Here is a 12,384-nt window from a genome sequence, read left to right as displayed (position 1 = left end):
TCATGTATCTGAATATTGACTAGACCACGCTGTACTTCAAACAGTGGTTACTCTATTGTGAAATCTGTTTGACAAGCAACATCTTTGGTTTCAGTTGTTGTCTGAGTCTTTATACTCCTTCCTTCTGGGCCTCTAGCAGATTTATAGAAAAACATGCTCAATGTATAGCACACATACAGAAGGTAGGATTTTCCAACTAAAAACATAATGACTTCTCCAAAACAAACTGGTTTGTTCTTTACCCTTGTTAGAAACCGTGGTTTTCTCTTTGGCGACTACAACATCAAGCTGAAAAAATTGTGTATGTGGTTTAAATCAAGCAAATTTCATTTCTACTCAAACATATGTACATATATACATACAAAACCAAATTGACGGACTTCAAAACATTGCACCATTATACAAATGTATTCCCAATCCAATGTGATGCCCAATTATGTTTCATATTAGGTTATGTATACCTCTGGTCCATGTGTCTTCTAATTCCACATCTTCAGTACATACCTTGGCGGGAATAATTGTTAAAACATTTTTAAATGTCAATCGTACTGAAATATTGCAGAGAGCACTTCAGAACAAAGTAGTTTAAAAGGATTACGAAACATATGCTGTAAGGTTTGTTGTTGCAAAACAAATGGAACATTTGTATGAACATACCCTTGAAAACAGTGCATGTGATTTGGTCATAATATACATTTCAGATTTCACCTGATAACCTTCTGAGATGACACATGGACTTGATCTGAGATCACCCTGCAAAACAGTGATTATAATGTTGCCTTCAAAAGCAGTTTGCTTTGTAATGTTTCCTTTGTAATCTATCCTGCATTAGGGAGGAAGTGTAATGTTAGAACCAAAATCAGAAAAGTATGAACAGTGCAAGGTTACATGCATTTCAGTCTCAAAGTATATCCTTTGTCGGATTTACTTTCTTTCTAGCCAGGAAACTGTAAGTATGCATAACTCATGCACTGGACCTGTTGCAAAGGAGGAAATGATTGTAGCCGAAGTTCCAGCATCCCATTATAACCTAGTACCTGTTTTAATACAAATTAAAAAGCAAAATTAAAGTGAAAAAAAGAGATGCAGACAATGGTACATACAGAGAGACACCCATACATGCCACTTTGTGTAAATAACCTATACTATACATAATACCTTTCAATATGTTGAAATTACAAGCATGAAACATGCACATATTGTTCATTCACATATAAAGGACTAGTACAATTATTATTACTTGATGGGCGACTGAGGTTGATGTTGACTCCGGAAAAGTAATTGATGCAGAATCTTGCTCCTTCAATTTCAGTACATTGTCAGAGAATATTACAATGAGAAAAGTAAATTAGTATTAGAAATGTGGCCACGTCCAACGCTCTAAAATATCACTTTGGGCAAGTCGGGAGTGCTCACCATTTGGATCCTAGATATGTCGGTGGTGTCGTCACTGGTGAGGGTCTGTGCTTCCATCAGTGTGCTCTACATAAAGGACATGTCTACCAATACATTTCGAAAACATTATGCGACTTTTAAAGGGTACTATGGAAGTTTTTACTGAGGGTTACATTTCACTGATTTATTAGAGGCTCCCGAAAGCGGGTACAGATAAAGTATACTAAAGTGAAACATTTTTAAAATTCTGGGAACTTGACTAATACTACTTTGATGGAAATAAACACAGAAAACTCTTAACCGTTCATGAAGTTACCTTTTCAATGCACTACTTTAAATAAATCAATCATAGAGAATACATTTTTATATACCATCTTCCTACATGCCCACAAACATAACAAATTCATTGTCATTGTCCAATACTGAGCCAGCGTGTGCCGAAATTGAGTCGGAATTGCATTTGGAAGCAATTTATGTAGAATTTTGGGTCCATGCTTTTTTGCGTACTTTGTACCCATTGTCGGTAAAGTGCTGGCTGCAGATACGGAATCGAGTGGCTTGTGGGTCTCCCAAGACTTCTCGGCCTTACTTCAATCTCGTCCACTGGAAAATGGCAATTTAGTAATCCATCTTATTAAATCAGTATCTTTCGGGTATATATGCAGGACTGTGTTCTGAGTTTTGGCATGGCTCACAGAAGGGCAACCAATAATGATGCATGAAGGCATTCTTGAAAAGTCTGTAAGATCTGTATAAAAAAATATAATTCATTATTAGAAATACTGTATGAATGTGACTAAAGCAATTATTACACAGCTTTGTCTGTAAAGTTTGTTTAAAATAAAGGAAACCTGTATAACCTAGTTGAATTAACACATCTAATTTTCTTACAGAATTGTTATACTGCAAATCGTAATCCATTACTCGTCCATTGAATGAACTTTCAAGCATCAAAAGAAAACATGCTTGCAAACATGGACCACAAAATGTTCCATTTTATTACAATGCACAGTGATGCAATGTGCTATTTTCCGAGATCAAAATACATAAAACATTCGAAAATGGTGTAGTCTTTGAGATAAATGAACTTTAGAATACTGGGAACATTGGGTGGAAATTGATAGAAACTTTCAGAGCAGCGATCGATGAAAATAGAGAAGCAAATAGGTGACCTACCCTTACTTGGACGAACAAATGAGCTGATTCAGCAAGCAGGGGAACAAGTAGCTGTGGAACAGGTATCCAGGGACCAGGTTGCTTGATGACGCCATACCTTGTCGATCTTAGAGATGTTCTCCTGGTAAATGTCAAGGTGTTTACAAAGGCTTAGAAAAGTGGGTGTGTATGTGAATGTGTGACGTGTTCGTTGACACCCGCGCAGCCTCGATGTTATGTTTCACATCTGCCATACCCACCCATCCCCCTTGCGAGTGCACAGGCATAGGCCTGTTCGTACTGCCTATAGGGCCAGGGTTGAACCACAAATACAAAATGCTTGTGTGGGTCTTTTGTTTTAATTTTCTTTATGAAAGTGGCCGTCTTTTTTGGGACATGTGAGGATGGTGTTGCAGACGCGCCTGTGCCGGTGGTCCCTGAGGGATGGGATGCGGTGCTCTGCGGTTGCCACTGGATGTTGGACCATGTGCACGGCGTGTGAGTCTGGGCAGATACTATCATCAGAAATGCTATTATGGTAAGTAATGCATGTCATATGGCCATACCATTGAAGCCATGGTCTCGGAGAGCCCCATATGTGTGGCCCATTGTTAGACTGCAGGCCAAACACACATGAAACGGATGGAGCGTTTGCATGTGACATGAATCAATAATTAATGCAAATGTCTAACTGCTAGACGAGACGATTAGTGCAATGGCATCACATCAATCGACATGAATCTGCATAACGCTATGGTGCAGCACAGGACGCAATGTCAATGCGAAAGGCGACTGCTGGCTGGGGCTGGATCAAACCACAGTTCGTGGAGCACATAGCCCAAGACGGAGCAGGCTGAGCACAGTTCAGCCCTCCAATCCCATGGTCAACCGTACACAGATGAGGGCTCTTCAGATCCCACAAACAAATCATAAGTCCAGAAAAGAATTGCAGCCATATGTAGCCCAGGCTGACTTTGTCAATGATGCAATTCATAGCATGTCCCCCTTATAGGCCAAGCCCAGTCATGTCCCACCACAAGAACCATAAACCAAGAAGCAAGTTACATTTCCACAAGGAGCAGCCACTGAACGACAATTTAATCGGAAGGAGACAATCATTGGGTCAGAACTTGAGAACCTTCATGCAGAACGGAAAACCGTGTCACAGGGTTCCAAAACAGTCAATTGTACAAGAAGTTGCAACAAAAAGCTGTGACTTCAATTACCCATTCCATCTAAGCATTCAGCACATTTACTACACGGCAGGTTGCTAATCGTAAACCTTGGAGAGAGTCTGCTGGACGGTTGAGAGACAAAGAACCAACTTATTAAGCCACCATTATAAGAGCATCAATCGAAATAGTCCTACCATGTGGCTCCACGTCTGTCTCTTTGTGGCAGTCCACAGCTGGACCACTTTAACAGGGGAAAAGAGGAAGATGGACGCCGTAAGTGCAGGCCTAGGTTCCCCCAATGTTGGTCTCATTGCAAACCTAAGGATCAGGTAGTGTCATGACTGAGAGGTAATCCCAGTTGGTGCTTTACCATTTCATGGCTGGTGACCTAGGTACATCGTGCAATGTAGATATTTGAATCCCACATATGTGCTTTACCATTCTGTGGATCTAGGTGCACCTTCCTATGTAGAAGTTGCTATTCAAAATTGTGAATCTTGCAGTAAGTACCTGCCACGATTGAGAGTTGCATTTAAACAAAGTTGTAGGTTTGAAAAGCCAGCTCACTTGAGTTGATAATCCAGAGAAGGAATGAAAAACTGGTCGCTAGGAAATGTTTAGGTTTCCTTGGGCTAGTGTACCTCTTTTTTGTAGCTGAGCGCGGGTGAGTGAATTTCATTGCAGGCATCCCTGTGCCTTTTGTGTGCTTTTTGCCCCGTGTGTCCTGCAGCCCCAGGCCCTCCTTCCAGTCGGTGTCCCCTGCCTCCCCACCCCGCTCACACTTCCTGATTCCCATCCCTCCCGCCTCCCAGCCCGCACACCACCCCCGTGATTGGTCGAGTGGCCAGCGCTCTGCAGGCCTAGTGAACGGCTTCACCGCCCGCTCGCTTCTTTGTAGCTGAGCGCGGGTGAGTGAATTTCATTGCAGGCATCCGTGTGCCTTGTGTGCTTTTTGCCCCGTGTGTCCTGCAGCCCCAGGCCCTCCTTCCAGTCGGTGTCCCCTGCCTCCCCACCCCACTCCCACTTCCTGATTCCCATCCCTCCTGCCTCCCAACCCGCCCACCACCCCCGTGATTGGCTGAGTACCCAACGCCTTCCAGGCCGTGCCCAGATTGGCTAGCATGCCCTGAGTCACCAGCCATTACAGACCTTCCCAGGGCAGCCCCCTGCGACTAAGGACCCTGGGACAAAGGACAGCTCATATAGAGACAGCTCCTAACCGTATCTGCAGGTATCCGCAGGAGAAGCAAGAAGCCAACAATAAGTAAGTGTGGGAAGGGCAGGGCATGAGGCAATCGCTTCACGCCATACTACCCAACCACGCATCTAACAAAGCATTAACACTGTAATCCAATCATAGATGTAGCGTACTTGCACTTGGAAACTCTAATCTAGACATGTATGAGTAGATTTAAATGTGCTCAATAGCCTCCCTTGAAAGTTACATCTAGAAGTGTGCCCAATAGCCTGTCTGTGGAAAGCCACATTTAGAAGTGTGCTCACTAGCCACCATTGAAAGTGCACCATTTGCATTAGAAGTGTACCCAATTGCATTTAGAAATCGCGCCCAATAGCCTCTCTGAGAAAGTTCAATTTAAAAGTGTACCCAATTGTATTTAGAAGCTGTGACCATTTGCATTAGAAGTGTACCCAATTGCATTTAGAAATCGCGCCCAATAGCCTCTCTGAGAAAGTTGAATTTAAAAGTGTACCCAATTGCATTTAGAAGCTGTGACCATTTGCATTAGAAGTGTACCCAATTGCATTTAGAAGCTGTGACCATTTGCATTAGAAGTGTACCCAATCGCATTTAGAAGCTGTGACCAACTGCATCTAGAAGTGTACCCAATTGCATTTAGAACTAGCGCCCAACAGCCTCTCTGGGAAAGTCGAAGCTAGAAGTGTTCCCAATTGCATTTAGAAGTTACGCCCAATAGCCTCTCTGAGAAAAGTGGAATTTAGAAGTGTACCCAATTGCATTTAGAAGTTGCGCCCAATAGCCTCTCTGAGAAAGTTGAATTTAGAAGTGTACCCAATTGCATTTAGAAGCTGTGACCATTTGCATTAGAAGTGTACCCAATTGCATTTAGAAATCGCGCCCAATAGCCTCTCTGAGAAAGTTGAATTTAAAAGTGTACCCAATTGCATTTAGAAGCTGTGACCATTTGCATTAGAAGTGTACCCAATTGCATTTAGAAGCTGTGACCATTTGCATTAGAAGTGTACCCAATCGCATTTAGAAGCTGTGACCAACTGCATCTAGAAGTGTACCCAATTGCATTTAGAACTAGCGCCCAACAGCCTCTCTGGGAAAGCCGAAGCTAGAAGTGTTCCCAATTGCATTTAGAAGTTACGCCCAATAGCCTCTCTGAGAAAAGTGGAATTTAGAAGTGTACCCAATCGCATTTAGAAGCTATGACCATTTGCATTTAGAAGTGTACCCAATTGCTTTAGAAGCTGCGCCCAACAGCCTCTCTGAAAGTTGAATTAGAATGTTCCCAATTGCATATAGAAGGGTACTCAATTGCCCTTAGAAGTTGTGACCAATAGTCTCTCTTGTAGCAGAGGGGATGAGCGTGAAGAGGGGATGAATGTGAAGTGGGGATGAGTGTGAAGTGCGTAGAGGATTAATGCGGTTGACGGATGAGTGTTGAGGGCGGATGAGTGTGGATGGCGGATGAGTGTGGAGAGCGGCGGAGTGTGGAATGCGAACGAGTGTGGAGAGCGGTCGAATTGCAGAATTGCATGACATCCGTATTATGCCTTGGAATGCATGGATCCTTTGAAAGAGCATACATCATATCACACCCCACGCTTACTCTCTCCTTACACCACCACTCAACTAGAACACAGAGATACTATGACACCATTCGGTATAACTGTTCTCATATCAACATCTGCCGCTCACTCCCCATCACTCTAAGTAAACACTGCTGGTTTCACACCCCCAGCCAGGCGTTCTCAGGCCTAACGCTGCCACTCTCGGTCTGGATAATTCCGGCCAGATCGAACACATACTCCTGACCTCTCAGCCACCACACCTACCGCTAGGAAGCAGCTACCACAGGAATTCTGCACCAGCTGCACACATACCGGATGCGCACACGCACCTTTGGACTCTCTCTACTGACCAGAACTTCGGTTCCCAAGGGCGTTCAACCTACCAGCGCCTTCAGACCATACCAATGGTATATAAGGCACTATATAAGTGCAAAATAACATAACATAACATGTGGGCCAGTTTGAGTTACTTCAATATTCGGCTAGTAGTACTGAACGCTGTTGCTGAATATATATATATTTTTTAAATGCACAATTTGCATCCCCTTTTCATCAAAATACTCACCTTTGGGTAATATTCAAACGGTGTCTGAAAAGGAATGAATAGCGACTTCGAACTGTGTGCCATGTTTTCATTGGTGCCCAAGACAAACTTATAGCCCAGTACGACCCTGTTCATAGGTGCCAACTGCCATTGATACTAGGGAGGAGTATGGATGGGGACGAGGTGAGTGCAGAAACCCTGGAACACTGTTCAACAGACGAGAAAATATGTGGCTAGCAGGGACAGGGTCTTGAAGAGGGGAGTCGGGAGACCCAGGTCTGGCCTGGCCATGTGGACAACGGATATCGCAGAATATGGGACACATTCTTTGAGGATAGTCGCAGCCACATCAGCATGGTGCGCAGTCATGAGGACACAAGTAGTCAACAAGATAGGAGGTTGGAAATCCTATTTGTTTCACAAGATGTATAAGACCAGAGCTAACATAAGGAATATTTTAACAGATAAGAGAAACCCTACAAATCGGCAGGTAGCGTGGGACTTTCCTTTATGGGTAGGACTGGAAAGTGGACGAAAGAGCCATGAAGTAAACTACCATTTAAAAACACGATCACATCCTGGTGGGAGCATTCTATTCTGACCCAGAGCATTTCCACAAAAATGGAATCCACCTATCAGTAAATGGGATAAAAGTATTCCTATTAAACCTATGAGCAACAAGGGTGTGTGAATAGAGATTTAGGAGAGCAAGGGTCTTTTGAGTGAACCTCAGTGGCCCTGGACCCACTCAGGTGTGCTGGCATGGGCCTGTAAGGAAACCACCACCACCCCTGCAAGTATGCTGACCAGACGAGATGTAGGTTCCCCAAAAAACAGACCTGAGATCCCACAATGGGGGGCAGTTGGTGAGCCAAGGAGGGCCAGTTCCTGTTTCATGTCCAAGTGCCCAATCATTTCAGAACTATGATAATGTTGCACACCTGTTGATTTGTGACATAAACACAGTAATCTTGTTTGGTTCATCATTGTAATGTTTAAAAAAAGGCAGATTGATATGTGATGTATATTTTAAATGCTACACAGAGGCTAGAGATTCCACAGCTGAGTGTCCACACCCACCGAGCTGCCTTGTGAGCGTGTTGGTCTTAGGTGTGAACTGCCATCGATACTGGGGAGCGAGGGGGATGGATGGACTTGAAGAGAGGAGTCTGGAGACACTGGCTCTGGGGAGGCCATGTGAACAGTGGTCACCGTGTGGAAGATCCCTTTGAAGTGTGCATGGTGTTTGGCAACTTGAGTGTTCCCACATAGCCAGCCAGCCCCCTTGGGAGCGCACAGTAATAGGTGTGAACTGCCCTTCGTAGTGGAGGGGGGGTGTGGCTGGGCATGAGGCAAGTGCATCAGGCCCCAAACACTGCTGAAGGGACACAAACCTATGTTGTTTACTGGGGCGGGGTCTTGAAGAGAGGAGTCTGCAGGATCCCATTTGAGTTTTACATGGTGTTTGGCACCTTGAGCATTCCCACCCACCTACTACTGGAGGGATGGATGGTGATGAGGCGAGCGCAAAAGGACACCAACCATTCTTTCATGACCCTCATAGACGAACAAGCTTGTTCTTGACTCACTGAAAAATTCAAACAACTATTTGTATATGCTAATTTGTATTTTATTTAGTTTGGTGATGTTGATGGCACAAACAAACTACAAATTGTATACTTGTGGTTGCAGTATAGTGTGTGAAAATCCCCTGTACTGTCTTCTCTCCCTGGGGAGTTTGGCGTGAATGATTTGAACGACACAGGCGGGTATTACCCTTCGAATGCAGAATTCAAGCCTCCCATAAAGCCACCATGTAAATAAATGGTAGGCCACCAGCCTGTACCACCTGTGAAAGAGCAACATAAATATTTAATTGCATGAACCAGATAAGTGTACCACCGAAGTTGAAAATTCATCCTAAATTCTATAGCATAGTTGCTGAAGGCAAGCGTCCCCAGCCAGCACGATCCTCCCCGCAATGAGGGACAATGAAGGACTCTCCCAAGTAGGGAATAAGGCCAAGACAGAGTGCGGGTGAGCTTAAATGGGAGTTTATCAATCAGAATATGGCATGCAAGAACTCTGCAAACTCCGAGAGCGCTCTGTCTGACAATAGCAAAGACCGGCGTATATATTTACAAAAAACGTCATAAGAACCTACATATTATAGGGGGCACAAGTTCAATGGGATTGGGTGGCGATGACTAACTATAGGTGCCTCTGCGATGTGGTTGGCCGTGGCTGAAGAACGTCACTGGTCAGCCTCGTGGGTTGGGCTGGGCCTGGCAGGTTGGCAGAGTTCATTCGGGCGGTGTTGTTGTGCCATCGCGGCCAGTGTCAGAGATTAATGTCTTTTCCTGATTTATTTGCCCTAGGCCATGCACACCGCAGTCATTCAGTCATTGCAATATTATCTTCTTTAGTAAATCTTCCAATAGGTTACTCTACAGGTTAATGCAACACAGGAGGAATGCACCTTGTGAGGGGTCTAATGGTCATTCATCAGGGCATGGTTACCAGCGTCCTGTTGACCGGAGTCATAGGTTGAGGGGCTAAGCTTCAGGGCATGGGACGGACGGTACAAGCCTCCCTGTCTTGTTAGATGTGGTTATAAATGTGCCGCTGTGTGTTGCCACAGTGTTGGGTGTCCTGATTGCACAGGGCCATAAGTCTAAGATGATCTGGTGGGTTGTGGGGTTTACGAGGGGGCGCCTTTGGAAGTGTGGGTTCAGGCAGAGGTTTACTGCTGTGCTGTAAATAATGCAGGTGGCGGCCCGTGGCCTTGGGTGCTGCAGAGGGGGCTACACATCTTTGAAGAGGCTCCAGTCTAGTTGGGGGAGTTGGGGCAGCGCGGCGCGGGCCTCTGCTCTCATGTTTGGCAGTCTCCGGAGGGTGGGAGGGAAAATGGCCTTGCACAAGGTATCTTCCTCGCGTGTTGCCGGTTTTTGGAGGCGAAAACATCACAATCATTAGAATACTTTATAATATTTGTTTGAATTACTTGAGAACATACATTTCACTTCGCTGAAGGCATTTCAATTATATTCAGTCTGAGCACCTTATTCGTACACTATGTTTTGACAACTACAGTATTTAGCTATATGCATATACATCTTGCAGTAAGTGAGGTAGCATTGCGGTTGGTGTAGTACATAGAAAATGAACCGCCACCGTATGTGACGGTGGTGGCACGCAAGGGGCTTTAAACATACACGCGTGACGAGTGCATTCTCGCACACCCTTCACAGGTGCCCCTGTATGGTTACATTCGTTTTCTTGTGTACTCTAGCAGCATTAGTTCAGTTATGGCGTGGAACCGCGGGGTGTACGGTTTTCAATGATACATATAAGGAACACTCCCCCGGAATGCTTTTATCATTTGCACACCCCTGCAGGGGTGCGGGTCCTTCATGGCTGGTGTCATGTACAATAATTACACAATTTTACAGGTTTCTTTAGTAAAAGTGGTTGTATGGAAAGGATACAAAAAGTGTTTTTTGACATTCATATTTGGGTACCTTTCTGCTTTCATCAGCTGACCATTCTACAGATCTTCCCATCACCCAGGCCTTGCTGACCGGGTCATTCTGGGAGCAGTGATACACTGCGGACAGTGAAATGTTACAGTGTTAGTATCTTATGCTAGCTCATGTCCGCCCTGTTCGTGGGAACGTGCTCACAGCGGATCTACCAGGGTGCTGCGGCAACAGGGATAATTGAAACTCTCCGAGGGTGGGGCCGCGCTACAGTGCGCTACGCTCACACCATCTTTATTGGACAAAATGGTTTCTGAGGCCTAGCTAGATTCAATACGTGTGGGCAATGTCTTCAGCAGGTGAGCCATCCACCACCTGGGCCCGGGTGGTAAGGAGGGGGCACCCGATGAGCCGTGGCCCTCACCTTGGGTGGAGATGTAGGCCAGGGGGGTCCCTTGGACCACTCCTCCCCTACATTTCCCCCCTTTCGTTACTTAAGTAACAAATACTTTAACTCTTCCAGCCTTCTGCATTCTACTTCGTCCATCACTGCCTCATCCCATGCAGGTGTGCCTTTTATGGGCATCCGTGCTCTACACACCCCCCGTAAGCTTTCCCCTCTTCTGGCATATTCATCTGGGGTACAAGTCAGGTATATACATCCGCCATCTCCCGCCAGATCTACCCACACCTCTAGGTACCATTCTAGTACACGGGGCTCTCTAATGGTGGTGTGCCATGCTTTATCTACGATATCTTTGTCGTGATAGATAGGCACCAGCTGATATCTTGGTGTGTTATCTGTTCCTGTTTGTACCTGCACTTCCTGCATGTTATGCATTGCCCCACGGGTGTTGCCCATTGTCACCATCATCATTGCACCATTAGGTACTGCGTTAGCACAACATCGAAGACCCACCTGGCACAGGCAAAAAATAAAAAGGAGGAACACCACAGCTGGCATCAAAAATTTCACAGTTGTTCCAAGCCATGAGGGGACCCAGGAGAAAATGTTGTCGAACCACGTACTGTCTTCTGCTCCACCCTCCATTTTCATTTTTTCTCCTAGGTTGTGTACTGCTTCGATCACATGGGACAGGGAGACGTTTTCTGCATCTTCGGAAGGTTCGAAAGTGCAGCAGGCACTTCCAATTTTTCGGCAAACACCTCCATCCATTGCCGTCAATAGGTCCAAGACATACCTGTTTTGCATTGTCATCAGCCGTAAAGCCCTTAGTTCCACTTTTATTACGTTGAACCCTTCTTCAGTGTCATTGGCCAGCTGAATCAGTTCCCAACGTGTTATCTGGAGCCATTTTGTGTTTGCCCTTGCTTGGACACTTGAGATGAGTGAGGCGAAGAATGTTTCTGCTGAGCTGAATAATCGATATCTGTCTGGGATCTGAGCCAACAGTTCTGATGATGCCTTTGATATGTAATTTGATGCTCTTCTGTTACGGGTCAGCACCTCTCCCTTGTTTCTGGAAGACAGGACATACATTTGTGACTCCGCAGTCGGCTGGGCTGCACTTTGTTGTATGCGTTCCTGTGTCCTTTTGCTTCCATCGATGTGGCTTTCTGGTATTACCATTAGGGCTGAGTGCAGAGTGGCCATTGAGCAGCTGCCACTCCAGGACGGGGGAAGGTGCAGGTATGCCTGATTGCCACATACCCAGTACGTGTCCATTAGGGCCGCTGTCCCTTTTCTCAGATCTGGGATGGTGAGGGTCTTGTTACAGTTCTTGTTTGTTCCCATGGCGGTTTTCCCCTCTCCTTTGAAACATAGTTCATAGTCTATTTCGCTCTGTAGTTTGAAGGGTTTTTCAATGGCGGTTACCCAAGTTAGTTTTGAAAT

Source organism: Ambystoma mexicanum, chromosome 3p (assembly GCF_040938575.1).
Source record: "Ambystoma mexicanum isolate Mex_15411 chromosome 3p, UKY_AmexF1_1, whole genome shotgun sequence".
Taxonomy (NCBI): Eukaryota; Metazoa; Chordata; class Amphibia; order Caudata; family Ambystomatidae; genus Ambystoma; species Ambystoma mexicanum.
The sequence above is the reverse complement of the archived record's forward strand: the minus strand, read 5'-3'. Positions refer to the sequence as shown.